Genomic DNA, 19,011 nt, shown 5'->3' on the forward strand with positions numbered 1-19,011 from the left:
AAATGGAGTTTTATTAGGCATCTAAGGGACAAAGGTAAGGATTTAAAAAAATGTTTGCTGTATAATAAATGTAGTAGTGGTATCACAGTGGTAATAGTAATAGTAAATAACAATAATTTTTGTTCTTCAGGTTGACAATTCCTTAGCTGTCTTCCAGTCTCCAAAAAACTCTAAAAATTGAGTCTTTTCTCAGAAGTTTGAGACATCTCATTTGGAGGCAAAACCAATCTTGAGGTCACATGAGACTATTTAGAGTCTGTGTTTATACAACTTAGTATGACTTTATATATATCATTGCTGAAACGTTAATGTGTCTGATCACAGGCTGCTACCTCAGACCCATCTGTGGATAGTTATATGCTACAAAGCAAACGTGCTATAAACTTTCTTATATCTGAAAAATTATCTGAATTCTCAAGTACATCTGGCCCCAAGATTTCAGTAAAGGAGGACGGACCTTTATCAGCCACTCCAATTTTAAAGCATTGCCAAATAGGACATGAAAGAACAGCATCTTGTTAGGACTGTTAAGTCTTACTGCTCATTAGATTACTAGTTTTCCCAGAAGATAATAATCTACATTGTTCTTTCCCCCCAAATCCTAACATATCTAGAAAAAAGTAAACACAAACAAACAAACAAAAAACATTGATCAGGAACATTCTGCTGTGTCTATCATTTTCCTGTTCCATTGGAAATAGAGCCAGGGTAATGCAAATTAAAGCAGTTCTAGTAAACCTATTTTTTTAAATAAAGATTTATTTATTTATTTATTTGAGAGAGAGAGAGCACACAAGTGGGAGGGGCAGAAGGAGAGGGAGAGAGAATATCAGACAAACTCTGAGCTGAGCGTGGCGCCTGATGCAGAGTCACAACCTGAGCCAAAACCGAGAGTCAGTCGCTTAATGAACTGTACCACCCAGGGGCCCCTCATAAGCCCATTTGAAAGTGACAGGTCTTTTGAGTGGAGATGGAGCTCTGAAATTATTAGCCCTTCAATTTAAGGAATGCTTTCTCAGAAAAAATCCTGACAGAAAGGAGTTCATGTCCACCCATATCTATAATGATAACCCGACTGGGTCTTGCATCCCCTTATCTTACAGTCCTGGGGTCAAACCTCACTGCTATTGAACAGGAACGTGAATGCAATGAAGAGAGCAGTTGTGAGGCAGATGAAGTGTTTATGGTGAAGATATAACTGGTGAGGAATATAACTGAGAACTTGTTGATTTTTCATGCTTTTATCCACAAATGCTTTCCCATATGGCTTCAGTCTTGTGTTCTGTACACGTTTTTTAAACTCCCCTGCAGTTCCTCATTTTCTCTAATGGTTGCAAGTGGCTAATATTTTTTCTTCCTCTGTGTCACATCTGTATGACCAAGTACCTTTCAGCCTAAATCATGTTCCTCCTGCCCATGTCATGTTTAGTCTAATCATATTGATTTAAAAGTGTTTGATTCCTTGGTAAAATATAACAAACAAAATAATCCTAGGCATATATAACTACACGATTATCTCTTTTATGGTACAAATCACAAGATATATGTAAGACATAGTATCTAACTACCTTCTCTATTTTAATGCAATACATAGCCATTCCTATCAATTCTTTAACATTGTCCCACCTGAAAATAACACCAACAATAGATTTCCTACAGCATAATTGCTATGGTCTGAATGTTTGTGTCCCTTTGCCCCCTGCCAAGATTTATATGATGAAATCCTAACCTTGAAGACAATGGTATTGAGAGTCGTGGCCTTTGAGAAGTGATCAGACGGTGAGGGCAGAGCCCTCATGAGTGGAATTAGTGCCCTTATAGATAGGTCTCACAAAAATGCAAAAACTCCTTAAATTGCATACTAGATATTTTGTAATTAAACAATTTTAAAACTCAAAGAAAGACTTTCCATTGGTCCCAGTAATGCCATACCCTCAGAATTTCTAAAAGAGCCACAAGCTCAATTTTTAAAGCATAAAAATAGACATAAACCTACAGCTCTTAATTTGCTTTCTTTGATTAAATGCACTATCACAGTGAAGAATAAAATCTAATCTGCACTAAAGGTGATCAAACTCACCAAGATAATTTCCCCCATTGTAATTAGGAACATGGAGTAAGGGAGTTCCTGCAATGATGATTAGTAAGCTCCCACCCCCAGGTTTTTGTCCCACGCTTAGGAACCCTTCCCTTCCCACCACTTCAGTTCGGGGACTGATGGTCCGGGAGGTAGAGGGAACCTGTGCTCTGTGGTCGTGTTGCAGGACTGGCTAAGGAAGGATAACTTTTCAATGCCCCGGCAATCAACAGAGGACTCTGAGAGCAAGGAGCAGGAATGGAAGTGGATTCTGATAAGAGCCTGGTAAGAGTCTGCAGAAGTGGACCGGAATTGAACTTGTTCCAGCACAGTGGATTTTTTTTTTTTCCATTTTATTTATTTTTTCAGCGTAACAGTATTCATTCTTTTTGCACAACACCCAGTGCTCCATGCAAAACGTGCCCTCCCCATTACCCACCACCTGTTCCCCCAACCTCCCACCCCTGACCCTTCAAAACCCTCAGGTTGTTTTTCAGAGTCCATAGTCTCTTATGGTTCGCCTCCCCTCCCCAATGTCCATAGCCCGCTCCCCCTCTCCCAATCCCACCTCCCCCCAGCAACCCCCAGTTTGTTTTGTGAGATTAAGAGTCATTTATGGTTTGTCTCCCTCCCAATCCCATCTTGTTTCATTTATTCTTCTCCTATCCCCCTACCCCCCCATGTTGCTCAGTGGATGTCGCACAGTGGATTTTTTTTGTTCCTGTTTCCAGACCTGTTCTTACCATTTCCCTTTTGGCCAAGTGTAATTGATTAATTTTTTTTTGTCTGTCCCTAGTCTTATTGTAATACCTGTCAGGAGAATGAATATATAATGCTTTTCTTTTCTCATTACTGTCCTAATATTGGCACTAGAAATAACTAACGTGCCATTCTGTATTATTAAGAGATTTGTTCCATGAGTGATAACGAACTAACATTCCTTATCTCATTCTCTAGTCCCATTTTGCTTGCAAGGGAGCCAGTTCAGATAAAAATTAGCTTTGTGCTTAGGCTGAATTCATTCTGTGGAATGATACTATTCCAGATACATTATAGGAGGATTCCCTTGTTCTGAGTACTGATGGGGGAAGATTTATCTAATGTAAAAAAAAAAAAAATGCAAAGAAATACAAATAGTAATTTCAATGCACTTAAAAGAATGAGATAGACCTTGTTTTGCAAGCTCTCTTTTATATATGATAGCAGATGAGGAAAACAGGTCAAAAGTCTCTACTATAAATTAAAGATAAAATCACTGGGAAGTGTGATCCATGAATATGTGTGTGTGCGCGCGCATGCACGCATGCTTGCATGTGTATTTTGTATCCGTTACACAATAACGAATCTGCTAGATTTAGGTAACAATGATAAGGATATATTACCTACCATATACTATGGGTCCTGTTGTTTATATGAAAGGTTAAGCACAGAAATGTGAGGTTTGTAGAAAATAACCTTTTTTTTTTTTTTTTTTTTTTTTTTTAATCTTGCTCATCTGAAGAATCCCCTTGGACTTCAAAAGGGAGATCCATACTTAGGTTGGCAAGCAGATCTTTGCAAATATTTGTTAAACACACTTTGTGTGTACCACTCAGTACAAGCAAGACCAGCAGAATGCTGCTGTGTGTCTAGAAGAGTTCAGAGGTCTGGCCAGATTTTTTGGAAAGGATGTGTGTGTATGTGAGTGTGTGTGTTTATTACCACTTTAAAAAAATAACAGAGCAACCACATATTGCATGTTTACTCAAGGCCATGAGCTATTTCAGTCCCCATGCACATATGGCTTCCTTTCTCTTTACAAACTATGTGATACGGAATTTTATAACAATATTTTAGGAGTAAGGTAACTGGCTCAGCAAAGTTAAGACACTTCCTCAATGTCATACGGTCACCAAGTTACACAAGCATAATTGAAACCTAGTTCTATTTAGCCCCAAAGTCAATGCACTTTCTCGATAATTCTCTAACATCTCACGTTGCAATTTCTTTTTGAAGTTTTGTTTTTTTTTTTAAAAAAAAGATTTTATTTATTTATTTGAGAGAGAAGCAGAGCATGAATGGGGGTGAGGGGCAGAGGGACAGAATGAAGCAGGCTTCCTGCTGACCAGGGGGGCCTAATGGGGGACTAGATCCCAGGACCAACCTGGGATCATGCTGAAGGCAGACGCTTAACTGACTGAGCCACCCAGGTGCCCCATTGTTTTGAAGTTTTAAATGCAAAAAGACCTTGAAGATGGAAGCTGATTATAGGCAGATAAGAATTTGCATTTCCTTGATAGTACATAAGGTGTATTTTCTTATGTTGTGAATTACAGCGATTTTTCAACTTTAATTATTGCACATCAAATATCCCATGTGCATGGCACCTAATATACCCATATGTATATAGATGCTTTGAAGGTGTTACTGCTACTGTTAATAAATTATATTCATTAGTATAAAGGCCCATTCACTTTGTAAGCTTTTGGCGCAATAGCCTTAGTGTTTAAAAAAAAAAAAAAGCCCAACACCCTGTCAGAGCAGGTAACTACACCCTATAAAACTCTAATGTAACAAGAGTCTGGGATCTAGGATCACTGTGTAGGTTTTCATAACTACTGGGTGGTTGTGTGGACACTGGCTGTAGAATTTAACCACTCTAAGATAATATATAATACTTCTCATTATAGAGAAATATGTTCATTCTACAACCATTGAAGGAAACAAAAATTTCCAGCCGGACCTCAGTTCAGTGATATTGGATTGTCTAGGTATTTCAGCACCACACTTTAGGGCCACCAACCTTGACTTCTAGTTAGTTACAGAAAGTAGTGCCCAATTAAAATGCTCCTTGGCAAGCAACTTTCTTGAGCACAGCAGACTAATTAATGGAGGAATTAGGGAGAGAGCCATGCTTTAAATCATACTGTCTAACCTCAGAAGAAGGAGTTGGCCAGTGCCAAGAATACAGCTGCAGAGGATAGTGAACAAGAAGGAATAAAATTTGTGCTGATATTAAATCTTACCTACCTGAAAGGGCATTGAATGACACTATACCTCATTCTTGGGTTTATCTGATAACTGTCAGAAAGTGGCACGTGTGTGAAATAGTTTACAAATTTGTGCACCTAGCATTTTAGCTTTTACTCTGTTTATATCTTGAAGTTACTGCTGTATGGAAATTGATGTTACTATTATCGTATATGATTTTTTAAAAAAAAAACTGCTTCAAATGGTTTTTCAGTTAATGGAGGTGAATCTGACTTGCTTTTTTGGATGTTCTTGTTCTCTTTCTATCTCCCGTATTCTGCTGTGATATGATCACATGCAAGAAGTAAGCAAGGGGATCTCAGTGTTTTCTTGAGCATAATAAGGGATGACATCGTTTGACATACTTTTAAATGATTTGCATCTTGAGAAAGAACCTATATATAATGGTAATTCTTATTGCTTCTAAAAAAATTTAAAAAGACAGTATATTTATAGCCACTTCCTGAGAGTTTGTCCTGCTTCCTAGTTCAACCAAAGCAAGAATGGGTAATGTCTTCACAATCTGCAGGGAAATCTATGTGATTGTAGTGCATAACACATACACACATACACACACACACACACATACACACACACAGATACCCAAGCACACAGAAATAAATCTCACCGGAATTCTTTAAAGGGAGGAAAGGCTTTGGCTTTTCTCCTCTAGAAGGAAGAATTTTGATTCTTATAGACATGTAGATTGTATTCAGTCCAGTCTTTTTTTCATAAAAAGAATTAGATATTCTTTAAAGAAGTGTTTGAAGGTTAAAAAAAAAAGAAGCATTTTGAAAATGACACCCAGTACAAAAAATTAGAGCTTTACATGTATATCAATTTGTTGATTTTGCTTATTAAGAAAAAGCTGGTAACCCTGAAGCCACATGGCTTAAAAAATACTGCTGGATATTTTTATTGTACCCTATGCCTATGTACTGTTTGTTCCAAGAGATGCCACCTGCTTTTCTGTGGCCACTCCTTTCTTTAGGGATCTATTACTAAATCATATGTGTGTATATATACCCATGTGATATATATATGTGTATATATATGTATATATGTGTATGTATACATACATAAAAATATATCTGTATATAGATGTATATATATAAATTATATAGATATATATGATCCATCTTATATAGATAATATAGATTTTATATATTTATATATATATATATATATATGGGTTATGTACTTGCTAAATATGTTTTTTTAAGATTTTTTTTAAGTAATATCTATACCCAGTGTGGGGCTCGAACTCACAACCCCAAGATCAAGAGTCCCATGCTCCACTGACTGAGCCAGTCAGGCACCCCTGTAGTTGCTAAAAGTCTTGTTTTCAATTAATGACTCTCGATTAATTTATGTTTATGCATGGTTTTGCTTCTCTCCAATAAGCTCTGCATGACGCTGGCTATAGTTGAGTTTTTCAGATTATGTTATCTTTGGCAACTGCATTATTTCTGCTTAATAAGTGCTCTCTTTGCTCTGGTGACTGCATAAGCCTTCGAACTCCTCTGCATATGAAGAGTTGCTGCCTACTTGAGAAGGAAGCAAAAAATGGATCCTCCATCTTTGCAGCACAATGAATTTCCCACTTTAGCATCATTAAACATGCCTTTGGTGGTCATAATTCAGGAGTGGCCTGGGGGCATTATTGCTTTAACACTTTCCAACTAATATTGTGAAAAATGATCTGTGGCTGAAGGCCCGCTATGTGCAGTGAGACTTGAGTCTTCATGGTCAAATCTATCAGAAGAAAAATTTGAAATGTTGTAACACTCCTGTAGGATTTCTTCTTGTGGAGTGATGAAGAAGGACTATCCGTAATCCCTAGGGCAGTGCTGCCTGATAGAACTTTCTGTGATGAAAGAAGCATTCTGTATTTTTGCTGTCCAGTATGTTGACCACTAGTCACATCTACTATTGAGCACTTGAAATGTGGCTAGTGTGATTAGGAATTGAATTTTAAATTTAACTTTAATTAATTGAAGTACGGTTTAAATGGCCACTTGTGGCTAATGCAGCTTTAGAGGATAACTGGAAAGTTTGTCCAGAAATTTGTTTTGGGATCTATCTGTGTAGCTCTGTTATATATCGGGAATTCTATCACTGACTTTCAGCTATCTAGTCATTAGAAAAAAAAAATAGAGGTATGTGTATTTAAAAGTGTATGTGTGTGTGTGCACAAATGTGTGTGTATAGATAAAGATAAAAATGTGGGACTGCTCTTTAGGGAGCCATCAATCTTGATAGAGAGATGAGCATGGGATAAAATTTGAGAATGTCTGCATGATCATCTGTGTTCAACATGCCCAATTCTTTTGATCTTCCCTGAGTCAGCTAGAGGAAGAAGAAATTAATGAAGTTTTATTATTTGCTTAGCTTTTAATTTAAATGTATTCTCACATCTACTCGTTCTTATTGGTGCTATATAAAGGCCTCTGCATATCAGTGGAATTTAGAAGACAAAATCATGGAGGTTCCTTTTCTGTGTAAGAAGTTGTACCTGAGCCTAGAGCTTCTGATACCTTGCAGATACTAATAGCCCAAGAATTTGCCATTTAACCTTCCTGATAGATTAGATGCCGCATGTAATGGCTGCATGACAGACAAGAATTTAAAACCTATTTCATGAGATTATATTCTGGACTCAGCCCTCTACTTCACTAAAATTATCAAGTCAACTTTTGGATTTGGTTATAGAACAGATTGCAGCGATATAATGCCACCATTTGAACGCTGGGTAAAATTCTGTCTTTTTGGCGCTTGACATATGGAAGATAATGTTAGTCATTATGAACTGTGCAAATTCTCTAGGCCATTTAGGTAGTTAGTAAAAATTTATTGACTGTTATTATTGATTGACTTCTCTACTGAAAAGAATACTCAAATTACATGACATTATATTGACAGGTGAATTTTTTTTTTCACTGAGTTAGAGAATGCTTATTTTTCTTGTCCCTAATAATTTCCCTTCTCTTCAGAAATTTTTGTTGGTATCCATAATAATGCCATATGTGATTATAATTGGTTTATAAAACATAAAAAAGGAGAAATCAGAAAAATTTATCAAACATTCAATAACTCTCACTCATTTTTCACTATGAAAAAATCTTAAACTGAAGAACATAAAAACATTGATTTTAAATCAAGAATAAAAGACACATTTCTTTCTACTATTATTTTTATTTTTCTCAGGGTACTGGCAAATGCAGTAAGACGTGAGGCAAAAATATTAGCTAGTTAGTAAGAAGGAAATGAACAAGTCGCCATTTTTTAGTTTTTTCCCTGTAGGGAAATTTCAAAAATAAAGCAAAACTACTAACAATTTTTACAATTAATAAATTGATTATAGGTCAATAACTGTAATATATTCATTGAGATCACAAACTCTGGAGTTAGACTGGCTGATTATGAATATCATCGAGATGTGTAATTTTGGGTAAGGGACTCTCTCTATGCCGCAATTCCCTCAGCTATCAAATGGAGACAATACTTACTCTATAGTTATGTATATAAAATGGCATGCTTCATGTAAATTAGCAAACTATCTGCATAGTATATGTAAATTAATTATTGTTGCTACTTAATAGATATAATGGAAAAACTCCATTCTAGAAAAATATGAAAACGGTAATTTAAAAGACAGTAGTGATAAACTGGAAATTTTAAGGTTGTTATCTTTTTTTTTTTACTAGAAATGAAGAAAGACTGTAGATGATGTATATTATAAACCCCATAGCAACTATTGACTTATATAAGTATAAATAATGAACCAAGAGTAGAGCTAAAATAGTATAATAAAAAAGACTTCATAAAAAAGAAGACAAAAGAAAGAGGAATAAAAGAAACAAAGGACAGCTAGAACCAAGAAAAAACGATTAAAAAGTGGTAGGTATACATCCAACCATATTAATAAATGCAAATGATCAAACCGCACAATTAAAAGGCTGCACTTGTCAAGTTGGATAAAATGTGAGAACCCAGAGACAGGACTGTCTAAAAGAAAATCACTTTAGGAATCTAAAAGTTTATGTGTTAAAAATATGTGATAAAAGATGTACTATGCAAAGATTAATCAAAAAAATGATGATGATGTAGTTGTTATATTAATATAGTGTAAACTACCATTCATAGTGAGGGATACTACCAGGAATGAAGAAGGGTATTAAATACCAATTAAGTGGTCAAATACGTGGCACAGAAAGCTGACAATACTAGATGAGTTTGTAGTGAACAAGAGGGCTTCTTCACAAAACAAAAGCTGATCAAACTGAGAGGAAAAACAGATAAATCCATAATTATAGTGAGAGACTTCAAAATCTTCTCTTCAGCACTCAAAAAAGTAGGATAAAAAATCAGCAAGAATGTGGAAGACTTTAATATATAACAGAACTATCAACCCTAACAGTCAACCAACCTGACCAATCTGTCATTTTCCAAACACTTCAAACAAGACCAGCAAAGTACACATTTTAAGTATACATGTAACATTAACCAAGATAGACTATATTTTTAACCATGAAAATATCTCAGATCTACAGAAATTGAAATTATATACAGTGTGATTCCAGTATTGATTGCATTCAATCAATAGGCCAAGCTGGGAAGGCCTGACATTTGAGCACTATTGAGTCTCCATATCCATGCACATGGAATATCTATTTACTTCTTTTGATTTCTTTCATCAGAGTTTCATAGTTTTCCTCATATCAAGCTTGTACATCTTTTGTAGGATTTATACTTAAGTATTTCATTTTCAGAGGTGTTAATGTAAATGTAAATATTGTTTTTAATTTCAAAATCCAATTGTTCATTGCTTTTATACAGAAAAACAGTTGATTCTGTATGTGAGCCTTGTATCTTACAACCTTATTACAGTCATTTATTACTTCCAGGAGCTTTCTCCTTGATCCTTTGGGATTTTCTATGTAGATAGTCCACATCATCTGCAGATAAAGGCAGTTAAATTTTTTTTTTAAGATTTTATTTATTTGACAGAGAGATCACAAGCAGGCAGAAAGGCAGACGGGGCGGGGGGGGGCGGGAAGCAGGCTCCCCACTGAACAGAGAGCCCTATGCGGGGCTCGATCCCAGGACCCTGAGATCATGACCTGAGCTGAAGGCAGAGGCTTAACCCACTGAGCCACCCAGGCGCCCCAAAGACAGTTAAATTTTGTCCTTCCCAAACTGTATACCTTCACCTTCCTTTTCTTTTCTTATTCCTTTCTCTAAGATTTCAGGAATATGTTAAAGAGGAGGGGTAAAAGGAGATACTCTTATCTTATTCCTGATCTAAGAGGGAAAGCTTCTAGTTTATCACCACTGAGTATGCTGTTATCTGGAGATTGTTTTTATAGATGTTCTCTGTCAAGTTGAGGTTTCCTGACAGTTTAATATTATCAAATGCTTTTTCACATCTCTAGATGTCATCATTTCTTCCTCAGCCTGTCGGTGTGGTGGATTAGATTGATTGTCAAAAGTTAACAAGTCTTGCATACCTGGAATAAATCCCATTTAGTCATGGCATATAGCTGTTTTTATACATTGTTGGATTTGATGTGTTATTATTTTGTTGAGGATTTTTACATTTGTGTTCATAAGAAGCATCAGATTGTTGTTTTTCTTTCTTCTAATGTTTGTCCAATTTTGGCATTAGGGTATTGCTGGCCTTATGGAGTTAGGAAATATTCCCTGAGTTTCTGTTTCCTCAAAGAGATTGGAGAGAATTAGTCAAATTTCTTCTTAAATGTTTGGTAGAATTTACTAGTGAACCCACTGAGCCTGGTGTTTCTAGCTTTGTTTTCTGTTTTTGGTTATTAATAATTTATTTATTTTCTTTAATAAATATAGGCCTATTCATATGATCTATTTCTCTTTGAAGTTCTATAGATTGTGCCTTTAAAAGAACTGATGCATTTTTATCTAAATTATTAAATTGGTGAACAGTAAGTTGTTCATGATATTCCTTTGTTATCTTTTTATTGTACATGGAATGTCCTCTTCCTGTTTTAGAATGCTATTATTTGCTTCTTTTCTCTTTTTTTCTTAACCTAGATTTTTAAATTTTATTACTCTCTTCCAAGAACCAGCTTGTGGTTTTGGTATTTTTTTCTCTATTAATTTCCTTTTTCAATTTTATTGATTTCTGCTCTAATTTTTATTATTTCCTTTCTTCCATTTATTTTGATTTAATTTGCTCTTTTTTCTTAATTTAAGACAAAAGCTTATATTATTGATTTTATATCTTTCTTCTATTATATGTATTCAATGCCATAATTTTTTCTTTAAATACTGTTTTTGCTTTATTCCACAAATTTTGACAAGTTGTGCCATCATTTTCATGTAGTTCAATTTTTTTTCTCTTGAGATTTCTTCTCAATTTGCATGTCATATAGAAATGTATTGTCTAACATCCAAGCGTTTTGGGATTTTCTAGCTATTTTTCTGTTTATTTCCAGTTTAATTCCATTGTGGTCTGAGAGCAGGTATTGTATGATTTCTATGCTTTTTAAATTTGTTAAGATATCTTTTATAGCCCAGAGTGTGGTCTATTTTGGTGAATCCTCACATGAGCTTGGAAGAAAGTGTAATCTATTGTTGAGTGAAGTAGTCTATAAATGTCAATTACATTCAGTTGATTGATGGTGCCGTTGAGTTCAACTGTGTTCTTACTACTTTTCTGCCGCTCAGTCTGTCACTTACTTATAGAGCAAGGTTGAAGTCTTGAGCTATAATAGTGTATTCGTCTGTTTCTCCATGCAGTTCTATCAATTTTGTCTTACATATTTTAAAGCTCTGTTGTTAGGTGCATACACATTAAGGATTGTTGTCTTAGTGGACTGATCTATTCATCATTGTGTAAAAACCCTCTTTATCTTTCTTATTTTTTTGAAGATTTATTTATTTGAGAGAGAGAGAAAGCACATACACACACACAGAGGGAGAGGAAGAGGGAGAAGCAGACTCACCAATGAGCAGGGAGCCTGATGCAGGGCTTTATCCCAGGACCCGGAGATCATGACCTGAGCTTAAGGCAGATGTTTAGCCAACTGAGCCACCCAGGCACCTCCAAACCCTCTTTATCTTTAATAATGTTTTTGGTTCTTAATTTGGCTATGTCAGAAATTTCAGGTTTCTTTTGATTAATGTTAACAAACATGGTATAACTTTCTCTATCCTTTTACTTCGAGTTTGTATGCATCTTTATATTTTAAGTGGGTTTAAATAGACAACATAGAATCATGTCTTATCTGTGTTTGTGTGTCAAGTCTCTGTCTCTTAATTGATGTGTTTAACCATTGACATTGGAAGTGGTTATTATATTTATATTTATCATATTCATTGCTGTTTTCTCTTCATTGTCCTTGCTTTGTTTCTATTTTTGTCTTCTATGTTTTTGTGCCTTTGTGATTTTAGTCAATATTTTATTTTTTTAATTTTAAATAAATTGAAGATTTTATACGATTTCACTTTCCGCAGCATAGCAGTTGTACTTCTCTTTTTACTTTTTTGGTGGTTGCTTTAAAGTTTACAGTATACATTTACAGGGAGTCCAATTCCACTTTCAAATAACATTATACCCCTATGGTATACCCTTATGGTATAAGTATCTGATAATAGAGTATTCCTAATTCCTCTCTCCTGTCCCTTATAACATTGCTGTTTTTTATTATATTTATCCACAAACTATAATTACTGAATATATTATTGCTATTATTTTTAAACAAACTTATCTTTTACAGCAATTAAGAATCAGAACACTAAAAGTTTTTATTTTACCTTCACATTCCTTTTTTTTTTTTTTTTAAGATTTTATTTATTTATTTGACAGATAGAGATCACAAGTAGGGAGAGAGGCAGGCAGAGAGAGAGAGAGGAGGAAGCAAGCTCCCTGCCAAGCAGAGAGCCTGATGCGGGGCTTGATCCCAGGACCCTGGGATCATGACTTGAGCGAAAGGCAGAGGCTTTAACCCATTGAGCCATGCAGGCGCCTCACATTCCTTTTTTTAATGTTATGCCTTTCCTTTATGTAGACATCAGTTTTATTTTCTGCCTTTGAGAAGAACTTCTTTTGATATTTCTTCCAAGGCATATCTACAAGTGACAAATTTCCTGAATTTTTTATTTATCTGAGAAAGTCTTTATTTCTCCTTTATTTTGAGTGATAATGTTTCTGGATATGGAAGTCTACTTTGGTGTGTGGTGTGTGTGTGTTTGTGTGTGTGTGTGTTGTGTGTGTTTCCTCAACACTAAATAATTCACTCCATTCGTTTCTTGTTTGCATGGTTTCTGAAGAGAAGTCTGATGTAATTCTTACATTTCTCTGCTTTTGGCTTATTTTCCTCTCATTTCTTTCAATATTTTTTGTTTTCTTCAAATATTATATGCCAAGATTTTTGTCATTTTCCTGCATAGTGCTCTCTGGGCTTCCTATACGTGTTTTTGATGTCTGACATTAATCTTGGGAAGTCTCATTCATTATTGCTTTAAATCTTCTGGTTTTTTTCTCTCTTCTCCTTTTGGTGTATTCCTGTTATACATATCACATCTTTTTTCTAATTATCCCAGATATCCCTTGGATATTCTGTTCTGGTTTTTTTCAATCATTGGTCTCTGTGCATTTTCATTTGGGAAATTTCTATTGACTTCTGCTTTTTTTTTTTTTTTTAAGATTTATGTATATATTTGAGACACAGAATTGGGGGAGGGACAAAAGAAAGAGAGAGAATCTCAAACTCCCTGCTGAACTTGACACTGGGCTTAATCTCAGGATCCTGAGATCATGACCTGAGCTGAAATCAAGAGATGGATGCTTAACCAATGAACCACCCAGGCACACCTCTATTGATTTATTCTTAAGTTTGCTGTTTCTTTCCTCAACCTGTCCAGTCTGTTAATTAGCCCATCAAAGGCATTCTTTTTTTTTTTGTTACAGTTTTTTATTTCTAGTATTTCTTTTTGATTCTTATGTTTCCCATTTCTCTGCTCACACTACCTATTTGTTCTTGCATGTTGTCTACTTTTTCTATTAGGGTACTTAGCATATTATTCATAGTTGTATTATCCCAGTCTGATAACTGTAAACATCCCTCATATCAGAGTCTGCTTCTGATGTTAGTTCTGTCTCTTCAAGCAGTGTTTTTTGCCTTTTAGTATGCCTTACAATTTTTTTGTTGAAAGACAGACATGATGTATCGGGTAAAAGGAACTGGGTAAAGCAGGTCTTCAGTGATGTGCTGTTGAGGTATGGGAGAAGGGTAGCATTCTATAGTTCTGTGTTTGGTCTCAGTCTTTTAATGTACCTATATCCCTGTGCTGTGATCTTTACCCATGGTTTCTGGTGTAGCCCATTCCTCAATCCTCAATCCCCACTAAGTAAGACAAGGAAGCTAGACACATCTGGATATATTTCCCTATTCCACATGGAAGTCTAGAGGAGAGGTATTTCTCTTCCTCCATGTGGAAGGCTGCATCAGACTGCAGCTGGGTATTTCCCTGTGAAAACACTGCATGACCCCTGGAAGTACAACCCACAAAATTGTGGGAGTCTTTCTAAGTTTGGGCCCTCTGGAGCTTTTACCTCAAAATTTTTTTTTTTTTTAAGATTTTAGTTATTTATTTGACAGAGAGAAATCACAACTAGGCAGAGAGGCAGAGGCAGACAGAGAGAGAGAGAGAGAGGGAAGCAGGCTCCCTGCTGAGCAGAGAGCCCGATGCGGGACTCGATCCCAGGACCCTGAGATCATGACCCGAGCCGAAGGCAGCGGCTTAACCCACTGAGTCACCCAGGCGCCCCTACCTCAAACTTTTAACTCAGTTTACACTGAGCCTCGAGGAATTTGTCAGTTACAGCTCTGGGTTTCCTCCCCTGGTACTGGTCCTAGAGGTGGCTTCTTCTGAGTTTCTGCTCTGCTAAATTGTGATTTTCTGTATCTGGCTGTCGACTTTCCAAATGTGGGAGCAGCAATTTGCTTTGTTATTTTAGTTCTCTGATGGATCCAAGAAAAATTGTTGATTTTCCATTTGTTCAGTTTTTTTGCTGTTGTTGTATGGATGGGAGTGACAACTTCCAAGCTCCTTAACTGCCAGACCAGAAACCAGAAATTGTTCCTTTCTACCTCTTAAACAAAAATGTGAGGGTGATTTGTGAAGGTGCCCAGAGTGATAAGAAAGGAGCTTGAGAATGGAACTCTCTTCCTGTCACACACACACACACACACACACACACACACATATTGACCATATATTGACACATACACATACACATACACATTTTGACCATCAAGATAGTCATGTCCCTTATCCTAACTCACTACACATTTAGTTGGATTTGGAGACAATGCATGAAAAACTGAAGTGTAACAGTTCTAAGTAAAGGGAGAAATTAGAGCTGTGGAGCCAGTTAAAGAAGAAATGATTACACCCTTCTTAGAGCAGACAGAGTTCCATGGAAAGGAAAGTTACATGTGGGAGACATTTGTTCTTGGCCTTCATGGTAAATAAAAAGTTGTCCATCTCTCAGAATCTGAGACTGGTTACTAGAAGAAAGTTGAAAACCAGGACAGTTTGAGTTACAAGTGGTCAAATTGGTCCCTTGGTTCCTTTTGGATATTATGATATTTACCATCAACAAACTTGTTGAGCTATACCCTTGAATCTTACACTCTTGACCATGTTTATGTAAAAAGTTTAGTTGTATTCTTTAATGGATTGTTTTTGTATCACTCCAAGATGTAAATTCTCAACAAAGAGGCCATGACCCAACTTTTATATTTCCAGAACAACTTTAGTATTATTGCCCATGAATTCAAACTAGTTGAATGTGTTGGCTTTCTTATAGGTGATGATTTGCATTAGCATGGCTTGTGGAGTATTTTATAATTCTGTTTATGTGCTGCATTTATGTAGAAAAGGCAATCTCATGGTTTTTGAAGTACTTGATTTGTTGTAAAAAATGTTGTTTTGCCACTTGCCACATATATCGATGAACTGATCTGAATGACAAGTTCTGAAATAAACTGCAGGTAATGAATAATTTCTAGTTTAGTCAGTTAACAAAAAAGTAACATACCAACGACACACAAAGCATTGTACCATCTGATGAAGATATATACAATGATTTGGTTCAGTTTATTGCAAATTTGGGGAGTAAATTTGTTGTCAGGTGCTAGATGCTAGAGATTCAAGGGTAAGTGCAATTAGGCTCAGTTTTGGAAGCTTTTAGTTGAGTGGGAGAGATAGATACATAAAAAATATTTGTTGTAGTAAGTACAAGAAATAGGCTTTGATAAAGGTGTTGAGAAGCACAGAGCAATGTTATATAGTCCAGACTATTATTCCCAAAATGCTAATAATCCAGATGGAAAATAATTAAAACACCAAAAATGCAGTGTTGTTAATGATGACAATGACAATGATATGTTTCATTCATTTCAAGCTTAAAATGTTACTTTTATCAGTTCTCCTCGGAAAGGAAATATTTTTTCTTTTCATTTTATTAACAATGAGAGTAAAGATTGGAGAGATTAAGCCACTTACTGAGTAGGAAAAAAAAATACTATGTGGCAAATTAGAGACCAGAATCATAATCACCTGACTAATACAGGGCCTTCCTCATAACAGTGTAGGAAGAAATTAATAAATTTGTAACTGAGTAGGATGTATGTTAATGCCAAATGCAGAGTGTTGAGCATGGAGGATATCAGAGAAGGCAGATGTATTCTGATAGAGACAGAAAGGGTTGAGATCAATAGGGAAATGGTAAAGGGTATTCCACAAATGAGGAATGACATAAAGGAAGTGTCACAAACTCTCCAGGTGACTTTAGGAGACAGTAAGTACACACATTTAATGAAGTAGAGTTTTTATAAGGATAAAGGTGAGAAGTGTAGTAGAGATTATGATCATTAATTGGAATGAAAATTGCACCACCTTTCAAGGATGAGCCTAATTATAGCAACCGAGAAGCTTAAGTATTCAGTTTGACTGTAATGGTTCAAATGCACCTGCCACAATTTATTCATGCTGCCATTAATAGACTAGCTGTCCTAGTGAAGTCATCTGTATCAACAGACACATCTGTGTCTTCTTGTGTTGGTTCAGTAGCATTTAGTCGTCTGGGACTACTTGCTTTATAAATAAATATTCCCATATTGAAGGAGAGTTTGCCTTTTCTGTAACCACCCTCCCCAAAGCAGACATATTTGTCTTTTTAGTTCCATGAAGACTGTGTTTAACCAAAGAAACCCCACTATGCCATCTCCAAAATAAAGATATAAGAGAGAAAGTCCAGCTACCAAGAATGGAACAAAAAAGACTGCCCTCTATTTCTGGAGCCTTCTTTTAGTCAACTTGACCAATAAACAGTTCTCTATCTCTATTCTGGGTTTCTCTCTTCCTTGTTTTGTGTGAAGCATTTCTTAATCAAACAACAGATAAACCTACGGTTTATTGCTGCCCTTTTAATTTTGCCCCTGCTTCTGACATTGATCACAGAAATTAGCAATCCCATTCTCTCTAGCAATGCCTCTGGTCTGGCCATTGATCTCATATTCAAGAAATATTGGCCTATGTGCTACTCAATTAGTAGCAGATAACAGCAATTGAAATGGGGAATATTCCTAGAAATGGACAGCTGGCCCCATGTTTTTCTTCATCAAAGCAGAGAAACCTTTGCAGCGGGACTAACATGGCTCATAAGACTCAACGAAGCCTAGCCTTGATCATCTTTACATTCTATGGATTGACTTATTGTTGAAATTCAACATTTTGGCTAAGCTAATAACTGCTCCTTCTGCCATTCAAGAAAAGAAGATTGAGGTAATTGTTTTCATTTTCATAAATTTTCCATGGGACAAAACTTAACCACATCATTTTGGGTGGAAGGAAATCACCTCTTCTCTATCAACTACAAGCCAGTGCCTATGCCAAAGACCTGTGCACCTTGGGGAATGTTTTGCCTTAGTCATGAGCTGGGAAGAGTTAACCCCTCAGCAGGGTTTGAAAAACAAACACTGTGCTCTACTGGACAAGAAACTCTGGCTTCCTATTTTGATGCATCTTACTGGATAAGATGTATATATGTCAGTAGAGAACTACTCTGCCCCTCCCCTGGGAACCTGAACAAGCCTCATGATGATGGCCATCAAAACACTCCCTGTATCTTGAGAAGAAACATATTAGAGATCTCTAACACAAAAGCTAACATGGGGACCCTATGGATTCTAGGCTGTTGACTTGTAAATGAGTTGGTGTCAGCACCAACATTTTATCTAAGCCTGAGAAGTCCTTGAAAGGCCTGAAATGTGATCCCTAGGCCAGATCAAGTATGACTTAGTGGGGTGACTTTCTTGCCTTGAACAACATGGCGGCGGTCTCACACCATTCAAAATGAACCTAAAGATTTGATTAAGTCTGTGGTGAGATGGTCAAATGGGCTGTTTTATTGAATTAATTGCCTCCGTCAAAGCTCTCAGTCTGGATATGCTGTATTGTTATAGTCCCATTAGAAGGGATGTGAAAATTTCACGTGAAGTCTGCACCTTTTTATTTCTAATGGAGCAACAGTAAATGTATGCAACTTAGAACCAAATCCAAAGTGCCTATATGTACATATGAAAATCAATATTTAAATTGCTTCTAACTTTTACTTTTTAGCATTAAAAATGCAAATATAGACTGTGACATTTCCACTTAGAAATGCGATAAAAACAATTTGATACTTTATTGTGTTCTGAATTAGAGTATTTTTGTCTGTGAGTGAAAAATTTCCAAAAGGTAAAATGGGAGAGAAAGCAAATTTGGTTGTGTTCGCATAAGTAAAACCCAGCTGATCTGATGTTATACATTTATGGGGAAAAATATTGCCTTCTGCTCTGAGCAATTTTAGTTCAAAAGATGAATTTTTCATCATG

This window comes from Meles meles, chromosome 11 (assembly GCF_922984935.1).
Source record: "Meles meles chromosome 11, mMelMel3.1 paternal haplotype, whole genome shotgun sequence".
NCBI classification, from domain to species: Eukaryota; Metazoa; Chordata; class Mammalia; order Carnivora; family Mustelidae; genus Meles; species Meles meles.